This window comes from Conger conger, chromosome 17 (assembly GCF_963514075.1).
Source record: "Conger conger chromosome 17, fConCon1.1, whole genome shotgun sequence".
NCBI classification, from domain to species: Eukaryota; Metazoa; Chordata; class Actinopteri; order Anguilliformes; family Congridae; genus Conger; species Conger conger.
Genome location: NC_083776.1, coordinates 40,292,366 through 40,314,919, shown reverse-complemented (window position 1 = coordinate 40,314,919; position 22,554 = coordinate 40,292,366). Strand labels below are relative to the sequence as shown.

Sequence of the window (22,554 nt, the reverse complement as noted above, 5' to 3'; positions counted from 1 at the left end):
CTTGTGATAAGCATGTTTTTCCTGTGTGCACAGCCTCACATTGCAGGGAACCTCAGTCGCAGACGGGCCGGGCGCTGCAGGACATCAGCTTGGACCATGACACTGCGAACATCTTAGACCAGGACACATGCCTCCCATGGGCATGCTCCATTTATTCTACTTATTTATGTGATTAAAATATCAGACCAGTGATCATTCTCATGTGACCGCGATAGCAGTCACTCTAGAAGCCAGTGAAAAATATATTTTCATACATATTGAACAGCAGAAAAACGCTCAGCTTTTAACACTAGGCGTCAGCATAGCTCCAGTTTAAGTTTGAGGACGTGCAAATCAGTCCTTGTTTTGTTTGATGGCAGTTTATTATCTACTGTTGGAACAATTGCCGAATTTAGTTGCAGCAACAAGTAGGTCCCCATTCACGTCCATCTCTTGTACTCATGACATTTCTCCATGTTCTGCTGTGAACGAGTTGTGCCATATTTGTATTGTCATTATTATTATTATTATTATTATTAATAATAATATAATCATTTTTAAAAATCACAACGGTGCTCCCTTTCTGCATTTTGTACTATCAAATAAAATTTCTGCCTGGAAAAGAAATGAAATTGGACAATGAGTAGCAAAACATTCTCAAGAACTGAATTCGAGTTTGCTAGACCTGGATATATGAACAGTCACAAAATATTAGGAGATACCCTCGTGATACTCAGTGTCGTCAGAGTAACAGACAACAGCGATTCGTCTCATTTAAAGTTTTATTTACAATATACACTCAAGGTGGTGTGCAGTGCACAAAGAAACATTTGCATCAATCAACGGAGGGGGAAAAAAGTGCCAAGTTGCAAGTCTAAAGCAAACAACCATCCAAAAATGAGCCCTTGCTCTTTGAAATTGGGGTTTATTTGATCAGAGGGAAGATGGCCAGCTACTGGCCCACCAGTGGGCCACACAAGCATACCACACCTCACGCAGAGCATCCGCCCATGTCCAGGCACTTGTCCGCTGGCGTATGAAGCCTTTTTCAAAGACGAGTCACCTCAGTGGCCTGTTGTACTCCTTGAAATGGGAACAATACAGAGAACCTGTTCTACTCTTTAAAATAGGACCGAGATGGATATTTTATTTAAAAAAAAAAAAAAAAAAAAGGTCGGCAGAGATGGAGATTCTATTTTTAAAATAGGACAGAGTTTCACTTTATTAGGTTTATCTCTACACTCGTACTTAAGACCACCAATTTGCCGTGACGTCACAGTAGCCTGTGCTATCACAACAGCCGTTGCCCTCTAGCGGTTCATACACACTCAGTGACCACTTTATTAGGTACACCTGTCCACCAGCCTGTAAATGCAAATATTTGGCCCACCCATTTCCTGTGCCGTCACAATAGCCTGTGATGTCACAATAGCCTCTGCCCTCGAGCAGAGTTAGTGGACACTCGGTGACCACTTTATTAGGTACACCCGGACAGCAGCTTGTATAAATGAAAATAGAACTTTCTGTTTTACAAAAATCACAAAACATGTTACCCTGGAGCTCAGGTAAGGCACAGAATCACCAATAAATGTTACCTGGACCTCAGGCAAGGCACAAAATATGCACCGCTTCACAAAAAATGTTACCCAGAGCTCAGGTTAGGCATGAAAATATCAACTGGTGCGCAGGTAAGGTTAAAAATATGGAACGCTTCACGAATTTGCGTGTCATCCTTGCGCAGGGGCCATGCTAATCTTCTCTGTATCGTTCCAATTTTAGTATATGTGCTGCCGGAGCGAGCACAAGAGACCTACCTGAGCCTGCGCTACCTAAGGGGCGGGTTCTGGCCATGGTTCGCAGTCATGGACTGAGTGCGAAAGCATGCATAGCACGCGTGTGTGCCTCGTAAGGACAGCCTAAACTGGCAGCACTTACAAACAAGACAAATCTGCATCAGGAGGTTTATCAAACACAACCTCTCATGTTGAGCTGAACACATTTAGACATCAATGTCCCTCCGAGGCAGGCAAATGGAGTCCACGGATGTGCGCTGCCGACTTATGCAGCCGACTGCCTCGATCCTGCTATTGGCTGCACCCTCACAAAGAACTGCACTGTCACCACCTCCAGCCTGTCCGCTGCATGCTGTCCTCATCTCAGTCACCATCAGCTGAACATGCTTGAAAGATTCATCGCACACTGAAAGAAAAAGAAAAAACACAACAACAAAACAATAGTATTACTAGGTATAGGTAAGGTCAGGCCATCTGACAGCAAAAGGTAAAATCTGAAGAAAAGTAAACAAGGAGCCCGCCATCTTCAAATTCAAATACGGTACTTCCGGATCTCCCCGTACATTGCTAGTAATTGCCACCAGAGGTCAGTCGGCTCATTCCTTTCACAAGGGCTCTCCAGCTAGAAAAGGGAAAACCGTCAAAAAGACGGTGCATGCACGGAAGAGCCTTACTTTGATACAGTCTATGGGAAGAACATCGTTTACATACAATTAATAGAGACACTTGAGAAAAAAACAAAAAAACACTGCATGGTTTTTAATACCATATACAGTACGCCCGAAAGGTACTTTACACTATAACAGAAACTGGAGGCTGAGTTTTTCAAGGCAATTCATCAAAAGTTAATTTAGAGTAAGCACTCGAAATGCACTAAAAAGGACGAAAACGCGGAGGAAACGAGTTCTTCGAAACACGAGTGTTTGCTCAAAACAAACGTGGAAAGCAGCATTCCCTCTTTGACCACTCAGCAGACTGCCGTGTGTGTATATCCAACCAAAGCAAGCTGAGTGGTTCTTCTGCGTTGTCGTTTTCGTTAGCTAGCCACTATGGCACACGATTATTTACTTCTGTGGTGTAGGCTAACTTAACACGGCGACTTTTGGCGTCCGCTGGGCCTACGTGGGGGAAATGCCACGTTTTCCAGCATGGCCTCTGAAAATGTTGTGACAATTGTCTTTACCTGTGCCACGTACGGTGCTTCTCATCTACTTCCCCAATCTCTAAGCATGCAAAATGGCCAGACACATACAATAAGCGAGGCACCGGAGCACTAAATTACATCGCCTCGCCAAGGTAGCAAACGAGCTAGCTACAGCCGGCCTAGCACGTGGAAACAGTTTGCTCAGTAGCTGGATAATCCTCGCACAGCAGCCAAGCCTTCCAGAAAATGCAATAAATAGCCTACACGACTGTATTTACGACGTGTATCAGGAATAATCTTGTTAACAAGGGGGTTACTGTACGACGCGGAGGCGAAGGACTATGGCCACCAGTCGTTAGCTAGCAAGCGAACAAGTTGATTCCACACCAAGTTAACGTGACATGCGGACCGCCTACAGCAGGCAACCTTACCCGAGAGACGTCCGGCCGCAGTAGCACTGTTTTATGTGAGCACGCGTCCATATTGCACCGAACTGAAACAAGTGAAACTATTTGGAAAAATACAATATTATCTCCCGTAGGCGACGAAGCCATCTGCCCGTGTAGGCCGAGTGCAAATACAGGCGTGGCTACGCAAAACTTTATTTGTGTACCACGTTACAGACAGAACTACAACAGGGTGTGTCTTACGATTTCTTTTTAAAATGTCTACGGATTTGGAGTCGCGAAGACCCATCGGCAGGCTATTCCAAAGGCTAGAGCAGTAATAACCAAAAGACGCTGCATCACCATATGCCTTTAGGTTCTAGCCTCCGGGACAAGACTGTGGGCTATTGTGAAGCCTTCAATCTAATTTCGTTTTAAATTTCGTAAGACATGCATTTTTAATGAGACATCTGGAATATACCCCATGTACAAAGTTCCTTTTTTATTTTATTTTTTACTGTACTCAGAATGATATACCTGATCTTCATTCAGAACTATGTAAAGGGGAAAAAACGCGAATGGTTTTCAATGCTGCGAATGTTTCACCCAACAGAATTCACACAGCATTGCGGTTTCCCGTTCTTTCTTTTTCACATTACATTACATTACATTGCAGGCATTTAGCAGACGCTCTTATCCAGAGCGACGCACAATGAAGTGCGACGAGGACCCTGGAGGACAGACATTCTCAACAAAATAACACCGTGCCACTGTGTAGGCCTTCCTGAGGATGACGCTTTTATCCAAAGCTACCGACAAGTCCTGATGTGTGTTTCTATCGGGATGTGCGGTGTACCTACAGGTTCAAAGACAAAATAAAACCAGTCTACAATACAACTTATGTATTTTCATAACTCGAGAAATATACCTTACATTCCCAACAAAATAACACCGTGCCACTGTGTAGGCCATCCTGAGGATGTTAGGTTGAGTTGCCACAATGCTAGCAAATAAATAAATAAATAAATAAATAAATAAATAAATAAATAATCATTTGTTATTTAGCAGACGCTTTTATCCAAAGAGACCTACATGTCCTGATGTGTGTTGTACCTATAGGTTGAAAGACAAAATTAAACCGGAAACCAGTCTACAATACAACTAATGTATTTTGATAACTCGAGAAATATACTTGCCTGATGCAACTCAAAGTTACAAAATTCACCCAACTTTGCTGTTTCACTTTTTTTTTTTCTTCTTCTTTATTTTGGTTCATTTAACATTCCCAACAAAATGACACCGTGCCACGGTGTAGGTCATTCTGAGGATGTTAGGTCTAGTTGCTACAATGCAAGCTATAAATAAATAATCATTTGTTATTTAGCAGACGCTTTTATCCAAAGCGACCGACAAGTCCTGATTAGACTAAGCAGGAAACAGCCCTGGAGCAATGGGGTGTTAAGGGCATCCCCCAAGGGCCCAACAGCTGTGCGGATCTTATCGCAGCTACACCGGGGCTCGAACCGCCGACCTTGCCACTGCACTACAGGCTGGCCTCTTAAAAGTCAAATGGATTTGGCCACTTTACCGATCTTCTCTGTTCCAATGTTCCAATATGTTCCAATATTGGAGCCAATCAGAGGCCGTGCCTTGTTCCAATTTACAACTTTCACCAACTTTGACAAAGCGGCTCAGCCAATCAGATGGCCGGATTTGTTCCAAATTGAACACGTGTTTGTTCCAAATTCATCACGTGTTTAGCCGGCCAATTGTAGCTCTTCCTCCGTTTTGACTCAAATCGGCGCGTCGGCCATTGCTCCCGCATCGGTGAAAGGTAAGCTTTCAATGCGTTTTCTAATGAAATTTTTATTAAAATGAGAAGAATCATTTGTATTTTCATGTTAGCGATGGTCAGAGCAGGCTAGCTAGTTGGCTTTCGCGCTGTTCAATACGTTTATCGTTGCTGTTAATACACAGAACGAATGAATGAAATAACTTTCCAGCTGTATAAACACATCATGTATGTATTTTTACATTAGAAATATATCGTAAGACAAAGCTGGCATGTCGCACATTTCGTTTTAATTACAAAACGTAATATTCTCTGGCTTGCAAGGCGGATAGCTGCTTGGCTATCTACCTACCTACCTCCATACCTCGATTCAGCGTGTGACTATACGAATAATGCAGCCTAATTACTCCCCCAATTTAATCATTTCTGTCGAAATGTTTTAAAAAGTGAGTCATTTCAGTGGTATAGTGTAGCTAGCTAGCTGTGGTTAGGTCTGTCAACTACTACATCTTGGTAGCCCCTGTGAAGTTAAATTAATTATTATTATTATTATTATTATTATTATTATTATTATTATTATTACTTTTAAATACTCTGTGTCACATAGCATGTTCATAAATCTTGTGATAAGCATGTTTTTCCTGTGTGCACAGCCTCACATTGCAGGGAACCTCAGTCGCAGACGGGCCGGGCGCTGCAGGACATCAGCTTGGACCATGACACTGCGAACATCTTAGACCAGGACACATGCCTCCCATGGGCATGCTCCATTTATTCTACTTATTTATGTGATTAAAATATCAGACCAGTGATCATTCTCATGTGACCGCGATAGCAGTCACTCTAGAAGCCAGTGAAAAATATATTTTCATACATATTGAACAGCAGAAAAACGCTCAGCTTTTAACACTAGGCGTCAGCATAGCTCCAGTTTAAGTTTGAGGACGTGCAAATCAGTCCTTGTTTTGTTTGATGGCAGTTTATTATCTACTGTTGGAACAATTGCCGAATTTAGTTGCAGCAACAAGTAGGTCCCCATTCACGTCCATCTCTTGTACTCATGACATTTCTCCATGTTCTGCTGTGAACGAGTTGTGCCATATTTGTATTGTCATTATTATTATTATTATTATTATTATTATTAATAATAATATAATCATTTTTAAAAATCACAACGGTGCTCCCTTTCTGCATTTTGTACTATCAAATAAAATTTCTGCCTGGAAAAGAAATGAAATTGGACAATGAGTAGCAAAACATTCTCAAGAACTGAATTCGAGTTTGCTAGACCTGGATATATGAACAGTCACAAAATATTAGGAGATACCCTCGTGATACTCAGTGTCGTCAGAGTAACAGACAACAGCGATTCGTCTCATTTAAAGTTTTATTTACAATATACACTCAAGGTGGTGTGCAGTGCACAAAGAAACATTTGCATCAATCAACGGAGGGGGAAAAAAGTGCCAAGTTGCAAGTCTAAAGCAAACAACCATCCAAAAATGAGCCCTTGCTCTTTGAAATTGGGGTTTATTTGATCAGAGGGAAGATGGCCAGCTACTGGCCCACCAGTGGGCCACACAAGCATACCACACCTCACGCAGAGCATCCGCCCATGTCCAGGCACTTGTCCGCTGGCGTATGAAGCCTTTTTCAAAGACGAGTCACCTCAGTGGCCTGTTGTACTCCTTGAAATGGGAACAATACAGAGAACCTGTTCTACTCTTTAAAATAGGACCGAGATGGATATTTTATTTAAAAAAAAAAAAAAAAAAAAAGGTCGGCAGAGATGGAGATTCTATTTTTAAAATAGGACAGAGTTTCACTTTATTAGGTTTATCTCTACACTCGTACTTAAGACCACCAATTTGCCGTGACGTCACAGTAGCCTGTGCTATCACAACAGCCGTTGCCCTCTAGCGGTTCATACACACTCAGTGACCACTTTATTAGGTACACCTGTCCACCAGCCTGTAAATGCAAATATTTGGCCCACCCATTTCCTGTGCCGTCACAATAGCCTGTGATGTCACAATAGCCTCTGCCCTCGAGCAGAGTTAGTGGACACTCGGTGACCACTTTATTAGGTACACCCGGACAGCAGCTTGTATAAATGAAAATAGAACTTTCTGTTTTACAAAAATCACAAAACATGTTACCCTGGAGCTCAGGTAAGGCACAGAATCACCAATAAATGTTACCTGGACCTCAGGCAAGGCACAAAATATGCACCGCTTCACAAAAAATGTTACCCAGAGCTCAGGTTAGGCATGAAAATATCAACTGGTGCGCAGGTAAGGTTAAAAATATGGAACGCTTCACGAATTTGCGTGTCATCCTTGCGCAGGGGCCATGCTAATCTTCTCTGTATCGTTCCAATTTTAGTATATGTGCTGCCGGAGCGAGCACAAGAGACCTACCTGAGCCTGCGCTACCTAAGGGGCGGGTTCTGGCCATGGTTCGCAGTCATGGACTGAGTGCGAAAGCATGCATAGCACGCGTGTGTGCCTCGTAAGGACAGCCTAAACTGGCAGCACTTACAAACAAGACAAATCTGCATCAGGAGGTTTATCAAACACAACCTCTCATGTTGAGCTGAACACATTTAGACATCAATGTCCCTCCGAGGCAGGCAAATGGAGTCCACGGATGTGCGCTGCCGACTTATGCAGCCGACTGCCTCGATCCTGCTATTGGCTGCACCCTCACAAAGAACTGCACTGTCACCACCTCCAGCCTGTCCGCTGCATGCTGTCCTCATCTCAGTCACCATCAGCTGAACATGCTTGAAAGATTCATCGCACACTGAAAGAAAAAGAAAAAACACAACAACAAAACAATAGTATTACTAGGTATAGGTAAGGTCAGGCCATCTGACAGCAAAAGGTAAAATCTGAAGAAAAGTAAACAAGGAGCCCGCCATCTTCAAATTCAAATACGGTACTTCCGGATCTCCCCGTACATTGCTAGTAATTGCCACCAGAGGTCAGTCGGCTCATTCCTTTCACAAGGGCTCTCCAGCTAGAAAAGGGAAAACCGTCAAAAAGACGGTGCATGCACGGAAGAGCCTTACTTTGATACAGTCTATGGGAAGAACATCGTTTACATACAATTAATAGAGACACTTGAGAAAAAAACAAAAAAACACTGCATGGTTTTTAATACCATATACAGTACGCCCGAAAGGTACTTTACACTATAACAGAAACTGGAGGCTGAGTTTTTCAAGGCAATTCATCAAAAGTTAATTTAGAGTAAGCACTCGAAATGCACTAAAAAGGACGAAAACGCGGAGGAAACGAGTTCTTCGAAACACGAGTGTTTGCTCAAAACAAACGTGGAAAGCAGCATTCCCTCTTTGACCACTCAGCAGACTGCCGTGTGTGTATATCCAACCAAAGCAAGCTGAGTGGTTCTTCTGCGTTGTCGTTTTCGTTAGCTAGCCACTATGGCACACGATTATTTACTTCTGTGGTGTAGGCTAACTTAACACGGCGACTTTTGGCGTCCGCTGGGCCTACGTGGGGGAAATGCCACGTTTTCCAGCATGGCCTCTGAAAATGTTGTGACAATTGTCTTTACCTGTGCCACGTACGGTGCTTCTCATCTACTTCCCCAATCTCTAAGCATGCAAAATGGCCAGACACATACAATAAGCGAGGCACCGGAGCACTAAATTACATCGCCTCGCCAAGGTAGCAAACGAGCTAGCTACAGCCGGCCTAGCACGTGGAAACAGTTTGCTCAGTAGCTGGATAATCCTCGCACAGCAGCCAAGCCTTCCAGAAAATGCAATAAATAGCCTACACGACTGTATTTACGACGTGTATCAGGAATAATCTTGTTAACAAGGGGGTTACTGTACGACGCGGAGGCGAAGGACTATGGCCACCAGTCGTTAGCTAGCAAGCGAACAAGTTGATTCCACACCAAGTTAACGTGACATGCGGACCGCCTACAGCAGGCAACCTTACCCGAGAGACGTCCGGCCGCAGTAGCACTGTTTTATGTGAGCACGCGTCCATATTGCACCGAACTGAAACAAGTGAAACTATTTGGAAAAATACAATATTATCTCCCGTAGGCGACGAAGCCATCTGCCCGTGTAGGCCGAGTGCAAATACAGGCGTGGCTACGCAAAACTTTATTTGTGTACCACGTTACAGACAGAACTACAACAGGGTGTGTCTTACGATTTCTTTTTAAAATGTCTACGGATTTGGAGTCGCGAAGACCCATCGGCAGGCTATTCCAAAGGCTAGAGCAGTAATAACCAAAAGACGCTGCATCACCATATGCCTTTAGGTTCTAGCCTCCGGGACAAGACTGTGGGCTATTGTGAAGCCTTCAATCTAATTTCGTTTTAAATTTCGTAAGACATGCATTTTTAATGAGACATCTGGAATATACCCCATGTACAAAGTTCCTTTTTTATTTTATTTTTTACTGTACTCAGAATGATATACCTGATCTTCATTCAGAACTATGTAAAGGGGAAAAAACGCGAATGGTTTTCAATGCTGCGAATGTTTCACCCAACAGAATTCACACAGCATTGCGGTTTCCCGTTCTTTCTTTTTCACATTACATTACATTACATTGCAGGCATTTAGCAGACGCTCTTATCCAGAGCGACGCACAATGAAGTGCGACGAGGACCCTGGAGGACAGACATTCTCAACAAAATAACACCGTGCCACTGTGTAGGCCTTCCTGAGGATGACGCTTTTATCCAAAGCTACCGACAAGTCCTGATGTGTGTTTCTATCGGGATGTGCGGTGTACCTACAGGTTCAAAGACAAAATAAAACCAGTCTACAATACAACTTATGTATTTTCATAACTCGAGAAATATACCTTACATTCCCAACAAAATAACACCGTGCCACTGTGTAGGCCATCCTGAGGATGTTAGGTTGAGTTGCCACAATGCTAGCAAATAAATAAATAAATAAATAAATAAATAAATAAATAAATAAATAAATAAATAAATAAATAAATAAATAAATAAATAAATAATCATTTGTTATTTAGCAGACGCTTTTATCCAAAGAGACCTACATGTCCTGATGTGTGTTGTACCTATAGGTTGAAAGACAAAATTAAACCGGAAACCAGTCTACAATACAACTAATGTATTTTGATAACTCGAGAAATATACTTGCCTGATGCAACTCAAAGTTACAAAATTCACCCAACTTTGCTGTTTCACTTTTTTTTTTTCTTCTTCTTTATTTTGGTTCATTTAACATTCCCAACAAAATGACACCGTGCCACGGTGTAGGTCATTCTGAGGATGTTAGGTCTAGTTGCTACAATGCAAGCTATAAATAAATAATCATTTGTTATTTAGCAGACGCTTTTATCCAAAGCGACCGACAAGTCCTGATTAGACTAAGCAGGAAACAGCCCTGGAGCAATGGGGTGTTAAGGGCATCCCCCAAGGGCCCAACAGCTGTGCGGATCTTATCGCAGCTACACCGGGGCTCGAACCGCCGACCTTGCCACTGCACTACAGGCTGGCCTCTTAAAAGTCAAATGGATTTGGCCACTTTACCGATCTTCTCTGTTCCAATGTTCCAATATGTTCCAATATTGGAGCCAATCAGAGGCCGTGCCTTGTTCCAATTTACAACTTTCACCAACTTTGACAAAGCGGCTCAGCCAATCAGATGGCCGGATTTGTTCCAAATTGAACACGTGTTTGTTCCAAATTCATCACGTGTTTAGCCGGCCAATTGTAGCTCTTCCTCCGTTTTGACTCAAATCGGCGCGTCGGCCATTGCTCCCGCATCGGTGAAAGGTAAGCTTTCAATGCGTTTTCTAATGAAATTTTTATTAAAATGAGAAGAATCATTTGTATTTTCATGTTAGCGATGGTCAGAGCAGGCTAGCTAGTTGGCTTTCGCGCTGTTCAATACGTTTATCGTTGCTGTTAATACACAGAACGAATGAATGAAAGAACTTTCCAGCTGTATAAACACATCATGTATGTATTTTTACATTAGAAATATATCGTAAGACAAAGCTGGCATGTCGCACATTTCGTTTTAATTACAAAACGTAATATTCTCTGGCTTGCAAGGCGGATAGCTGCTTGGCTATCTACCTACCTACCTCCATACCTCGATTCAGCGTGTGACTATACGAATAATGCAGCCTAATTACTCCCCCAATTTAATCATTTCTGTCGAAATGTTTTAAAAAGTGAGTCATTTCAGTGGTATAGTGTAGCTAGCTAGCTGTGGTTAGGTCTGTCAACTACTACATCTTGGTAGCCCCTGTGAAGTTAAATTAATTATTATTATTATTATTATTATTATTATTATTATTATTATTATTACTTTTAAATACTCTGTGTCACATAGCATGTTCATAAATCTTGTGATAAGCATGTTTTTCCTGTGTGCACAGCCTCACATTGCAGGGAACCTCAGTCGCAGACGGGCCGGGCGCTGCAGGACATCAGCTTGGACCATGACACTGCGAACATCTTAGACCAGGACACATGCCTCCCATGGGCATGCTCCATTTATTCTACTTATTTATGTGATTAAAATATCAGACCAGTGATCATTCTCATGTGACCGCGATAGCAGTCACTCTAGAAGCCAGTGAAAAATATATTTTCATACATATTGAACAGCAGAAAAACGCTCAGCTTTTAACACTAGGCGTCAGCATAGCTCCAGTTTAAGTTTGAGGACGTGCAAATCAGTCCTTGTTTTGTTTGATGGCAGTTTATTATCTACTGTTGGAACAATTGCCGAATTTAGTTGCAGCAACAAGTAGGTCCCCATTCACGTCCATCTCTTGTACTCATGACATTTCTCCATGTTCTGCTGTGAACGAGTTGTGCCATATTTGTATTGTCATTATTATTATTATTATTATTATTATTATTAATAATAATATAATCATTTTTAAAAATCACAACGGTGCTCCCTTTCTGCATTTTGTACTATCAAATAAAATTTCTGCCTGGAAAAGAAATGAAATTGGACAATGAGTAGCAAAACATTCTCAAGAACTGAATTCGAGTTTGCTAGACCTGGATATATGAACAGTCACAAAATATTAGGAGATACCCTCGTGATACTCAGTGTCGTCAGAGTAACAGACAACAGCGATTCGTCTCATTTAAAGTTTTATTTACAATATACACTCAAGGTGGTGTGCAGTGCACAAAGAAACATTTGCATCAATCAACGGAGGGGGAAAAAAGTGCCAAGTTGCAAGTCTAAAGCAAACAACCATCCAAAAATGAGCCCTTGCTCTTTGAAATTGGGGTTTATTTGATCAGAGGGAAGATGGCCAGCTACTGGCCCACCAGTGGGCCACACAAGCATACCACACCTCACGCAGAGCATCCGCCCATGTCCAGGCACTTGTCCGCTGGCGTATGAAGCCTTTTTCAAAGACGAGTCACCTCAGTGGCCTGTTGTACTCCTTGAAATGGGAACAATACAGAGAACCTGTTCTACTCTTTAAAATAGGACCGAGATGGATATTTTATTAAAAAAAAAAAAAAAAAAAAAAGGTCGGCAGAGATGGAGATTCTATTTTTAAAATAGGACAGAGTTTCACTTTATTAGGTTTATCTCTACACTCGTACTTAAGACCACCAATTTGCCGTGACGTCACAGTAGCCTGTGCTATCACAACAGCCGTTGCCCTCTAGCGGTTCATACACACTCAGTGACCACTTTATTAGGTACACCTGTCCACCAGCCTGTAAATGCAAATATTTGGCCCACCCATTTCCTGTGCCGTCACAATAGCCTGTGATGTCACAATAGCCTCTGCCCTCGAGCAGAGTTAGTGGACACTCGGTGACCACTTTATTAGGTACACCCGGACAGCAGCTTGTATAAATGAAAATAGAACTTTCTGTTTTACAAAAATCACAAAACATGTTACCCTGGAGCTCAGGTAAGGCACAGAATCACCAATAAATGTTACCTGGACCTCAGGCAAGGCACAAAATATGCACCGCTTCACAAAAAATGTTACCCAGAGCTCAGGTTAGGCATGAAAATATCAACTGGTGCGCAGGTAAGGTTAAAAATATGGAACGCTTCACGAATTTGCGTGTCATCCTTGCGCAGGGGCCATGCTAATCTTCTCTGTATCGTTCCAATTTTAGTATATGTGCTGCCGGAGCGAGCACAAGAGACCTACCTGAGCCTGCGCTACCTAAGGGGCGGGTTCTGGCCATGGTTCGCAGTCATGGACTGAGTGCGAAAGCATGCATAGCACGCGTGTGTGCCTCGTAAGGACAGCCTAAACTGGCAGCACTTACAAACAAGACAAATCTGCATCAGGAGGTTTATCAAACACAACCTCTCATGTTGAGCTGAACACATTTAGACATCAATGTCCCTCCGAGGCAGGCAAATGGAGTCCACGGATGTGCGCTGCCGACTTATGCAGCCGACTGCCTCGATCCTGCTATTGGCTGCACCCTCACAAAGAACTGCACTGTCACCACCTCCAGCCTGTCCGCTGCATGCTGTCCTCATCTCAGTCACCATCAGCTGAACATGCTTGAAAGATTCATCGCACACTGAAAGAAAAAGAAAAAACACAACAACAAAACAATAGTATTACTAGGTATAGGTAAGGTCAGGCCATCTGACAGCAAAAGGTAAAATCTGAAGAAAAGTAAACAAGGAGCCCGCCATCTTCAAATTCAAATACGGTACTTCCGGATCTCCCCGTACATTGCTAGTAATTGCCACCAGAGGTCAGTCGGCTCATTCCTTTCACAAGGGCTCTCCAGCTAGAAAAGGGAAAACCGTCAAAAAGACGGTGCATGCACGGAAGAGCCTTACTTTGATACAGTCTATGGGAAGAACATCGTTTACATACAATTAATAGAGACACTTGAGAAAAAAACAAAAAAACACTGCATGGTTTTTAATACCATATACAGTACGCCCGAAAGGTACTTTACACTATAACAGAAACTGGAGGCTGAGTTTTTCAAGGCAATTCATCAAAAGTTAATTTAGAGTAAGCACTCGAAATGCACTAAAAAGGACGAAAACGCGGAGGAAACGAGTTCTTCGAAACACGAGTGTTTGCTCAAAACAAACGTGGAAAGCAGCATTCCCTCTTTGACCACTCAGCAGACTGCCGTGTGTGTATATCCAACCAAAGCAAGCTGAGTGGTTCTTCTGCGTTGTCGTTTTCGTTAGCTAGCCACTATGGCACACGATTATTTACTTCTGTGGTGTAGGCTAACTTAACACGGCGACTTTTGGCGTCCGCTGGGCCTACGTGGGGGAAATGCCACGTTTTCCAGCATGGCCTCTGAAAATGTTGTGACAATTGTCTTTACCTGTGCCACGTACGGTGCTTCTCATCTACTTCCCCAATCTCTAAGCATGCAAAATGGCCAGACACATACAATAAGCGAGGCACCGGAGCACTAAATTACATCGCATCGCCAAGGTAGCAAACGAGCTAGCTACAGCCGGCCTAGCACGTGGAAACAGTTTGCTCAGTAGCTGGATAATCCTCGCACAGCTGCCAAGCCTTCCAGAAAATGCAATAAATAGCCTACACGACTGTATTTACGACGTGTATCAGGAATAATCTTGTTAACAAGGGGGTTACTGTACGACGCGGAGGCGAAGGACTATGGCCACCAGTCGTTAGCTAGCAAGCGAACAAGCTAATTCCACACCAAGTTAACGTGACATGCGGACCGCCTACAGCAGGCAACCTTACCCGAGAGACGTCCGGCCGCAGTAGCACTGTTTTATGTGAGCACGCGTCCATATTGCACCGAACTGAAACAAGTGAAACTATTTGGAAAAATACAATATTATCTCCCGTAGGCGACGAAGCCATCTGCCCGTGTAGGCCGAGTGCAAATACAGGCGTGGCTACGCAAAACTTTATTTATGTACCACGTTACAGACAGAACTACAACAGGGTGTGTCTTACGATTTCTTTTTAAAATGTCTACGGATTTGGAGTCGCGAAGACCCATCGGCAGGCTATTCCAAAGGCTAGAGCAGTAATAACCAAAAGACGCTGCATCACCATATGCCTTTAGGTTCTAGCCTCCGGGACAAGACTGTGGGCTATTGTGAAGCCTTCAATCTAATTTCGTTTTAAATTTCGTAAGACATGCATTTTTAATGAGACATCTGGAATATACCCCATGTACAAAGTTCCTTTTTTATTTTATTTTTTACTGTACTCAGAATGATATACCTGATCTTCATTCAGAACTATGTAAAGGGGAAAAAACGCGAATGGTTTTCAATGCTGCGAATGTTTCACCCAACAGAATTCACACAGCATTGCGGTTTCCCGTTCTTTCTTTTTCACATTACATTACATTACATTGCAGGCATTTAGCAGACGCTCTTATCCAGAGCGACGCACAATGAAGTGCGACGAGGACCCTGGAGGACAGACATTCTCAACAAAATAACACCGTGCCACTGTATAGGCCTTCCTGAGGATGACGCTTTTATCCAAAGCTACCGACAAGTCCTGATGTGTGTTTCTATCGGGATGTGCGGTGTACCTACAGGTTCAAAGACAAAATAAAACCAGTCTACAATACAACTTATGTATTTTCATAACTCGAGAAATATACCTTACATTCCCAACAAAATAACACCGTGCCACTGTGTAGGCCATCCTGAGGATGTTAGGTTGAGTTGCCAACAATGCTAGCAAATAAATAAATAAATAAATAAATAAATAAATAAATAAATAAATAAATAAATAAATAAATAAATAAATAAATAAATAAATAAATAAATAAATAATCATTTGTTATTTAGCAGACGCTTTTATCCAAAGAGACCTACATGTCCTGATGTGTGTTGTACCTATAGGTTGAAAGACAAAATTAAACCGGAAACCAGTCTACAATACAACTAATGTATTTTGATAACTCGAGAAATATACTTGCCTGATGCAACTCAAAGTTACAAAATTCACCCAACTTTGCTGTTTCACTTTTTTTTTTTCTTCTTCTTTATTTTGGTTCATTTAACATTCCCAACAAAATGACACCGTGCCACGGTGTAGGTCATTCTGAGGATGTTAGGTCTAGTTGCTACAATGCAAGCTATAAATAAATAATCATTTGTTATTTAGCAGACGCTTTTATCCAAAGCGACCGACAAGTCCTGATTAGACTAAGCAGGAAACAGCCCTGGAGCAATGGGGTGTTAAGGGCATCCCCCAAGGGCCCAACAGCTGTGCGGATCTTATCGCAGCTACACCGGGGCTCGAACCGCCGACCTTGCCACTGCACTACAGGCTGGCCTCTTAAAAGTCAAATGGATTTGGCCACTTTACCGATCTTCTCTGTTCCAATGTTCCAATATGTTCCAATATTGGAGCCAATCAGAGGCCGTGCCTTGTTCCAATTTACAACTTTCACCAACTTTGACAAAGCGGCTCAGCCAATCAGATGGCCGGATTTGTTCCAAATTGAACACGTGTTTGTTCCAAATTCATCACGTGTTTAGCCGGCCAATTGTAGCTCTTCCTCCGTTTTGACTCAAATCGGCGCGTCGGCCATTGCTCCCGCATCGGTGAAAGGTAAGCTTTCAATGCGTTTTCTAATGAAATTTTTATTAAAATGAGAAGAATCATTTGTATTTTCATGTTAGCGATGGTCAGAGCAGGCTAGCTAGTTGGCTTTCGCGCTGTTCAATACGTTTATCGTTGCTGTTAATACACAGAACGAATGAATGAAAGAACTTTCCAGCTGTATAAACACATCATGTATGTATTTTTACATTAGAAATATATCGTAAGACAAAGCTGGCATGTCGCACATTTCGTTTTAATTACAAAACGTAATATTCTCTGGCTTGCAAGGCGGATAGCTGCTTGGCTATCTACCTACCTACCTCCATACCTCGATTCAGCGTGTGACTATACGAATAATGCAGCCTAATTACTCCCCCAATTTAATCATTTCTGTCGAAATGTTTTAAAAAGTGAGTCATTTCAGTGGTATAGTGTAGCTAGCTAGCTGTGGTTAGGTCTGTCAACTACTACATCTTGGTAGCCCCTGTGAAGTTAAATTAATTATTATTATTATTATTATTATTATTATTATTATTATTATTACTTTTAAATACTCTGTGTCACATAGCATGTTCATAAATCTTGTGATAAGCATGTTTTTCCTGTGTGCACAGCCTCACATTGCAGGGAACCTCAGTCGCAGACGGGCCGGGCGCTGCAGGACATCAGCTTGGACCATGACACTGCGAACATCTTAGACCAGGACACATGCCTCCCATGGGCATGCTCCATTTATTCTACTTATTTATGTGATTAAAATATCAGACCAGTGATCATTCTCATGTGACCGCGATAGCAGTCACTCTAGAAGCCAGTGAAAAATATATTTTCATACATATTGAACAGCAGAAAAACGCTCAGCTTTTAACACTAGGCGTCAGCATAGCTCCAGTTTAAGTTTGAGGACGTGCAAATCAGTCCTTGTTTTGTTTGATGGCAGTTTATTATCTACTGTTGGAACAATTGCCGAATTTAGTTGCAGCAACAAGTAGGTCCCCATTCACGTCCATCTCTTGTACTCATGACATTTCTCCATGTTCTGCTGTGAACGAGTTGTGCCATATTTGTATTGTCATTATTATTATTATTATTATTATTATTATTAATAATAATATAATCATTTTTAAAAATCACAACGGTGCTCCCTTTCTGCATTTTGTACTATCAAATAAAATTTCTGCCTGGAAAAGAAATGAAATTGGACAATGAGTAGCAAAACATTCTCAAGAACTGAATTCGAGTTTGCTAGACCTGGATATATGAACAGTCACAAAATATTAGGAGATACCCTCGTGATACTCAGTGTCGTCAGAGTAACAGACAACAGCGATTCGTCTCATTTAAAGTTTTATTTACAATATACACTCAAGGTGGTGTGCAGTGCACAAAGAAACATTTGCATCAATCAACGGAGGGGGAAAAAAGTGCCAAGTTGCAAGTCTAAAGCAAACAACCATCCAAAAATGAGCCCTTGCTCTTTGAAATTGGGGTTTATTTGATCAGAGGGAAGATGGCCAGCTACTGGCCCACCAGTGGGCCACACAAGCATACCACACCTCACGCAGAGCATCCGCCCATGTCCAGGCACTTGTCCGCTGGCGTATGAAGCCTTTTTCAAAGACGAGTCACCTCAGTGGCCTGTTGTACTCCTTGAAATGGGAACAATACAGAGAACCTGTTCTACTCTTTAAAATAGGACCGAGATGGATATTTTATTTAAAAAAAAAAAAAAAAAAAAGGTCGGCAGAGATGGAGATTCTATTTTTAAAATAGGACAGAGTTTCACTTTATTAGGTTTATCTCTACACTCGTACTTAAGACCACCAATTTGCCGTGACGTCACAGTAGCCTGTGCTATCACAACAGCCGTTGCCCTCTAGCGGTTCATACACACTCAGTGACCACTTTATTAGGTACACCTGTCCACCAGCCTGTAAATGCAAATATTTGGCCCACCCATTTCCTGTGCCGTCACAATAGCCTGTGATGTCACAATAGCCTCTGCCCTCGAGCAGAGTTAGTGGACACTCGGTGACCACTTTATTAGGTACACCCGGACAGCAGCTTGTATAAATGAAAATAGAACTTTCTGTTTTACAAAAATCACAAAACATGTTACCCTGGAGCTCAGGTAAGGCACAGAATCACCAATAAATGTTACCTGGACCTCAGGCAAGGCACAAAATATGCACCGCTTCACAAAAAATGTTACCCAGAGCTCAGGTTAGGCATGAAAATATCAACTGGTGCGCAGGTAAGGTTAAAAATATGGAACGCTTCACGAATTTGCGTGTCATCCTTGCGCAGGGGCCATGCTAATCTTCTCTGTATCGTTCCAATTTTAGTATATGTGCTGCCGGAGCGAGCACAAGAGACCTACCTGAGCCTGCGCTACCTAAGGGGCGGGTTCTGGCCATGGTTCGCAGTCATGGACTGAGTGCGAAAGCATGCATAGCACGCGTGTGTGCCTCGTAAGGACAGCCTAAACTGGCAGCACTTACAAACAAGACAAATCTGCATCAGGAGGTTTATCAAACACAACCTCTCATGTTGAGCTGAACACATTTAGACATCAATGTCCCTCCGAGGCAGGCAAATGGAGTCCACGGATGTGCGCTGCCGACTTATGCAGCCGACTGCCTCGATCCTGCTATTGGCTGCACCCTCACAAAGAACTGCACTGTCACCACCTCCAGCCTGTCCGCTGCATGCTGTCCTCATCTCAGTCACCATCAGCTGAACATGCTTGAAAGATTCATCGCACACTGAAAGAAAAAGAAAAAACACAACAACAAAACAATAGTATTACTAGGTATAGGTAAGGTCAGGCCATCTGACAGCAAAAGGTAAAATCTGAAGAAAAGTAAACAAGGAGCCCGCCATCTTCAAATTCAAATACGGTACTTCCGGATCTCCCCGTACATTGCTAGTAATTGCCACCAGAGGTCAGTCGGCTCATTCCTTTCACAAGGGCTCTCCAGCTAGAAAAGGGAAAACCGTCAAAAAGACGGTGCATGCACGGAAGAGCCTTACTTTGATACAGTCTATGGGAAGAACATCGTTTACATACAATTAATAGAGACACTTGAGAAAAAAACAAAAAAACACTGCATGGTTTTTAATACCATATACAGTACGCCCGAAAGGTACTTTACACTATAACAGAAACTGGAGGCTGAGTTTTTCAAGGCAATTCATCAAAAGTTAATTTAGAGTAAGCACTCGAAATGCACTAAAAAGGACGAAAACGCGGAGGAAACGAGTTCTTCGAAACACGAGTGTTTGCTCAAAACAAACGTGGAAAGCAGCATTCCCTCTTTGACCACTCAGCAGACTGCCGTGTGTGTATATCCAACCAAAGCAAGCTGAGTGGTTCTTCTGCGTTGTCGTTTTCGTTAGCTAGCCACTATGGCACACGATTATTTACTTCTGTGGTGTAGGCTAACTTAACACGGCGACTTTTGGCGTCCGCTGGGCCTACGTGGGGGAAATGCCACGTTTTCCAGCATGGCCTCTGAAAATGTTGTGACAATTGTCTTTACCTGTGCCACGTACGGTGCTTCTCATCTACTTCCCCAATCTCTAAGCATGCAAAATGGCCAGACACATACAATAAGCGAGGCACCGGAGCACTAAATTACATCGCCTCGCCAAGGTAGCAAACGAGCTAGCTACAGCCGGCCTAGCACGTGGAAACAGTTTGCTCAGTAGCTGGATAATCCTCGCACAGCAGCCAAGCCTTCCAGAAAATGCAATAAATAGCCTACACGACTGTATTTACGACGTGTATCAGGAATAATCTTGTTAACAAGGGGGTTACTGTACGACGCGGAGGCGAAGGACTATGGCCACCAGTCGTTAGCTAGCAAGCGAACAAGTTGATTCCACACCAAGTTAACGTGACATGCGGACCGCCTACAGCAGGCAACCTTACCCGAGAGACGTCCGGCCGCAGTAGCACTGTTTTATGTGAGCACGCGTCCATATTGCACCGAACTGAAACAAGTGAAACTATTTGGAAAAATACAATATTATCTCCCGTAGGCGACGAAGCCATCTGCCCGTGTAGGCCGAGTGCAAATACAGGCGTGGCTACGCAAAACTTTATTTGTGTACCACGTTACAGACAGAACTACAACAGGGTGTGTCTTACGATTTCTTTTTAAAATGTCTACGGATTTGGAGTCGCGAAGACCCATCGGCAGGCTATTCCAAAGGCTAGAGCAGTAATAACCAAAAGACGCTGCATCACCATATGCCTTTAGGTTCTAGCCTCCGGGACAAGACTGTGGGCTATTGTGAAGCCTTCAATCTAATTTCGTTTTAAATTTCGTAAGACATGCATTTTTAATGAGACATCTGGAATATACCCCATGTACAAAGTTCCTTTTTTATTTTATTTTTTACTGTACTCAGAATGATATACCTGATCTTCATTCAGAACTATGTAAAGGGGAAAAAACGCGAATGGTTTTCAATGCTGCGAATGTTTCACCCAACAGAATTCACACAGCATTGCGGTTTCCCGTTCTTTCTTTTTCACATTACATTACATTACATTGCAGGCATTTAGCAGACGCTCTTATCCAGAGCGACGCACAATGAAGTGCGACGAGGACCCTGGAGGACAGACATTCTCAACAAAATAACACCGTGCCACTGTGTAGGCCTTCCTGAGGATGACGCTTTTATCCAAAGCTACCGACAAGTCCTGATGTGTGTTTCTATCGGGATGTGCGGTGTACCTACAGGTTCAAAGACAAAATAAAACCAGTCTACAATACAACTTATGTATTTTCATAACTCGAGAAATATACCTTACATTCCCAACAAAATAACACCGTGCCACTGTGTAGGCCATCCTGAGGATGTTAGGTTGAGTTGCCACAATGCTAGCAAATAAATAAATAAATAAATAAATAAATAAATAAATAAATAAATAAATAAATAAATAAATAAATAAATAAATAAATAAATAAATAAATAAATAAATAAATAAATAAATAAATAAATAATCATTTGTTATTTAGCAGACGCTTTTATCCAAAGAGACCTACATGTCCTGATGTGTGTTGTACCTATAGGTTGAAAGACAAAATTAAACCGGAAACCAGTCTACAATACAACTAATGTATTTTGATAACTCGAGAAATATACTTGCCTGATGCAACTCAAAGTTACAAAATTCACCCAACTTTGCTGTTTCACTTTTTTTTTTTCTTCTTCTTTATTTTGGTTCATTTAACATTCCCAACAAAATGACACCGTGCCACGGTGTAGGTCATTCTGAGGATGTTAGGTCTAGTTGCTACAATGCAAGCTATAAATAAATAATCATTTGTTATTTAGCAGACGCTTTTATCCAAAGCGACCGACAAGTCCTGATTAGACTAAGCAGGAAACAGCCCTGGAGCAATGGGGTGTTAAGGGCATCCCCCAAGGGCCCAACAGCTGTGCGGATCTTATCGCAGCTACACCGGGGCTCGAACCGCCGACCTTGCCACTGCACTACAGGCTGGCCTCTTAAAAGTCAAATGGATTTGGCCACTTTACCGATCTTCTCTGTTCCAATGTTCCAATATGTTCCAATATTGGAGCCAATCAGAGGCCGTGCCTTGTTCCAATTTACAACTTTCACCAACTTTGACAAAGCGGCTCAGCCAATCAGATGGCCGGATTTGTTCCAAATTGAACACGTGTTTGTTCCAAATTCATCACGTGTTTAGCCGGCCAATTGTAGCTCTTCCTCCGTTTTGACTCAAATCGGCGCGTCGGCCATTGCTCCCGCATCGGTGAAAGGTAAGCTTTCAATGCGTTTTCTAATGAAATTTTTATTAAAATGAGAAGAATCATTTGTATTTTCATGTTAGCGATGGTCAGAGCAGGCTA

At 42.4% G+C, this 22,554-nt stretch overlaps 4 non-coding genes across 4 annotated transcripts; all 4 read right to left on the bottom strand.

Annotated features, from left to right (window-relative positions):
- Positions 1–1,675: 1,675 nt before the first annotated feature.
- On the bottom strand, positions 1,676–1,782 carry LOC133117260 (U6 spliceosomal RNA). The gene has a single exon (XR_009706047.1). It is a non-coding gene; the product is annotated as a U6 spliceosomal RNA (small nuclear RNA).
- Positions 1,783–7,396: 5,614 nt separating this feature from the next.
- LOC133117259 (U6 spliceosomal RNA) lies at positions 7,397–7,503 on the bottom strand. The gene has a single exon (XR_009706046.1). It is a non-coding gene; the product is annotated as a U6 spliceosomal RNA (small nuclear RNA).
- A 5,654-nt stretch (positions 7,504–13,157) lies between these two features.
- On the bottom strand, positions 13,158–13,264 carry LOC133117258 (U6 spliceosomal RNA). Its single transcript, XR_009706045.1, has one exon. It is a non-coding gene; the product is annotated as a U6 spliceosomal RNA (small nuclear RNA).
- Positions 13,265–18,927: 5,663 nt separating this feature from the next.
- Positions 18,928–19,034, bottom strand: LOC133117257 (U6 spliceosomal RNA). The gene has a single exon (XR_009706044.1). It is a non-coding gene; the product is annotated as a U6 spliceosomal RNA (small nuclear RNA).
- Between the last annotated feature and the right edge of the window lie 3,520 nt (positions 19,035–22,554).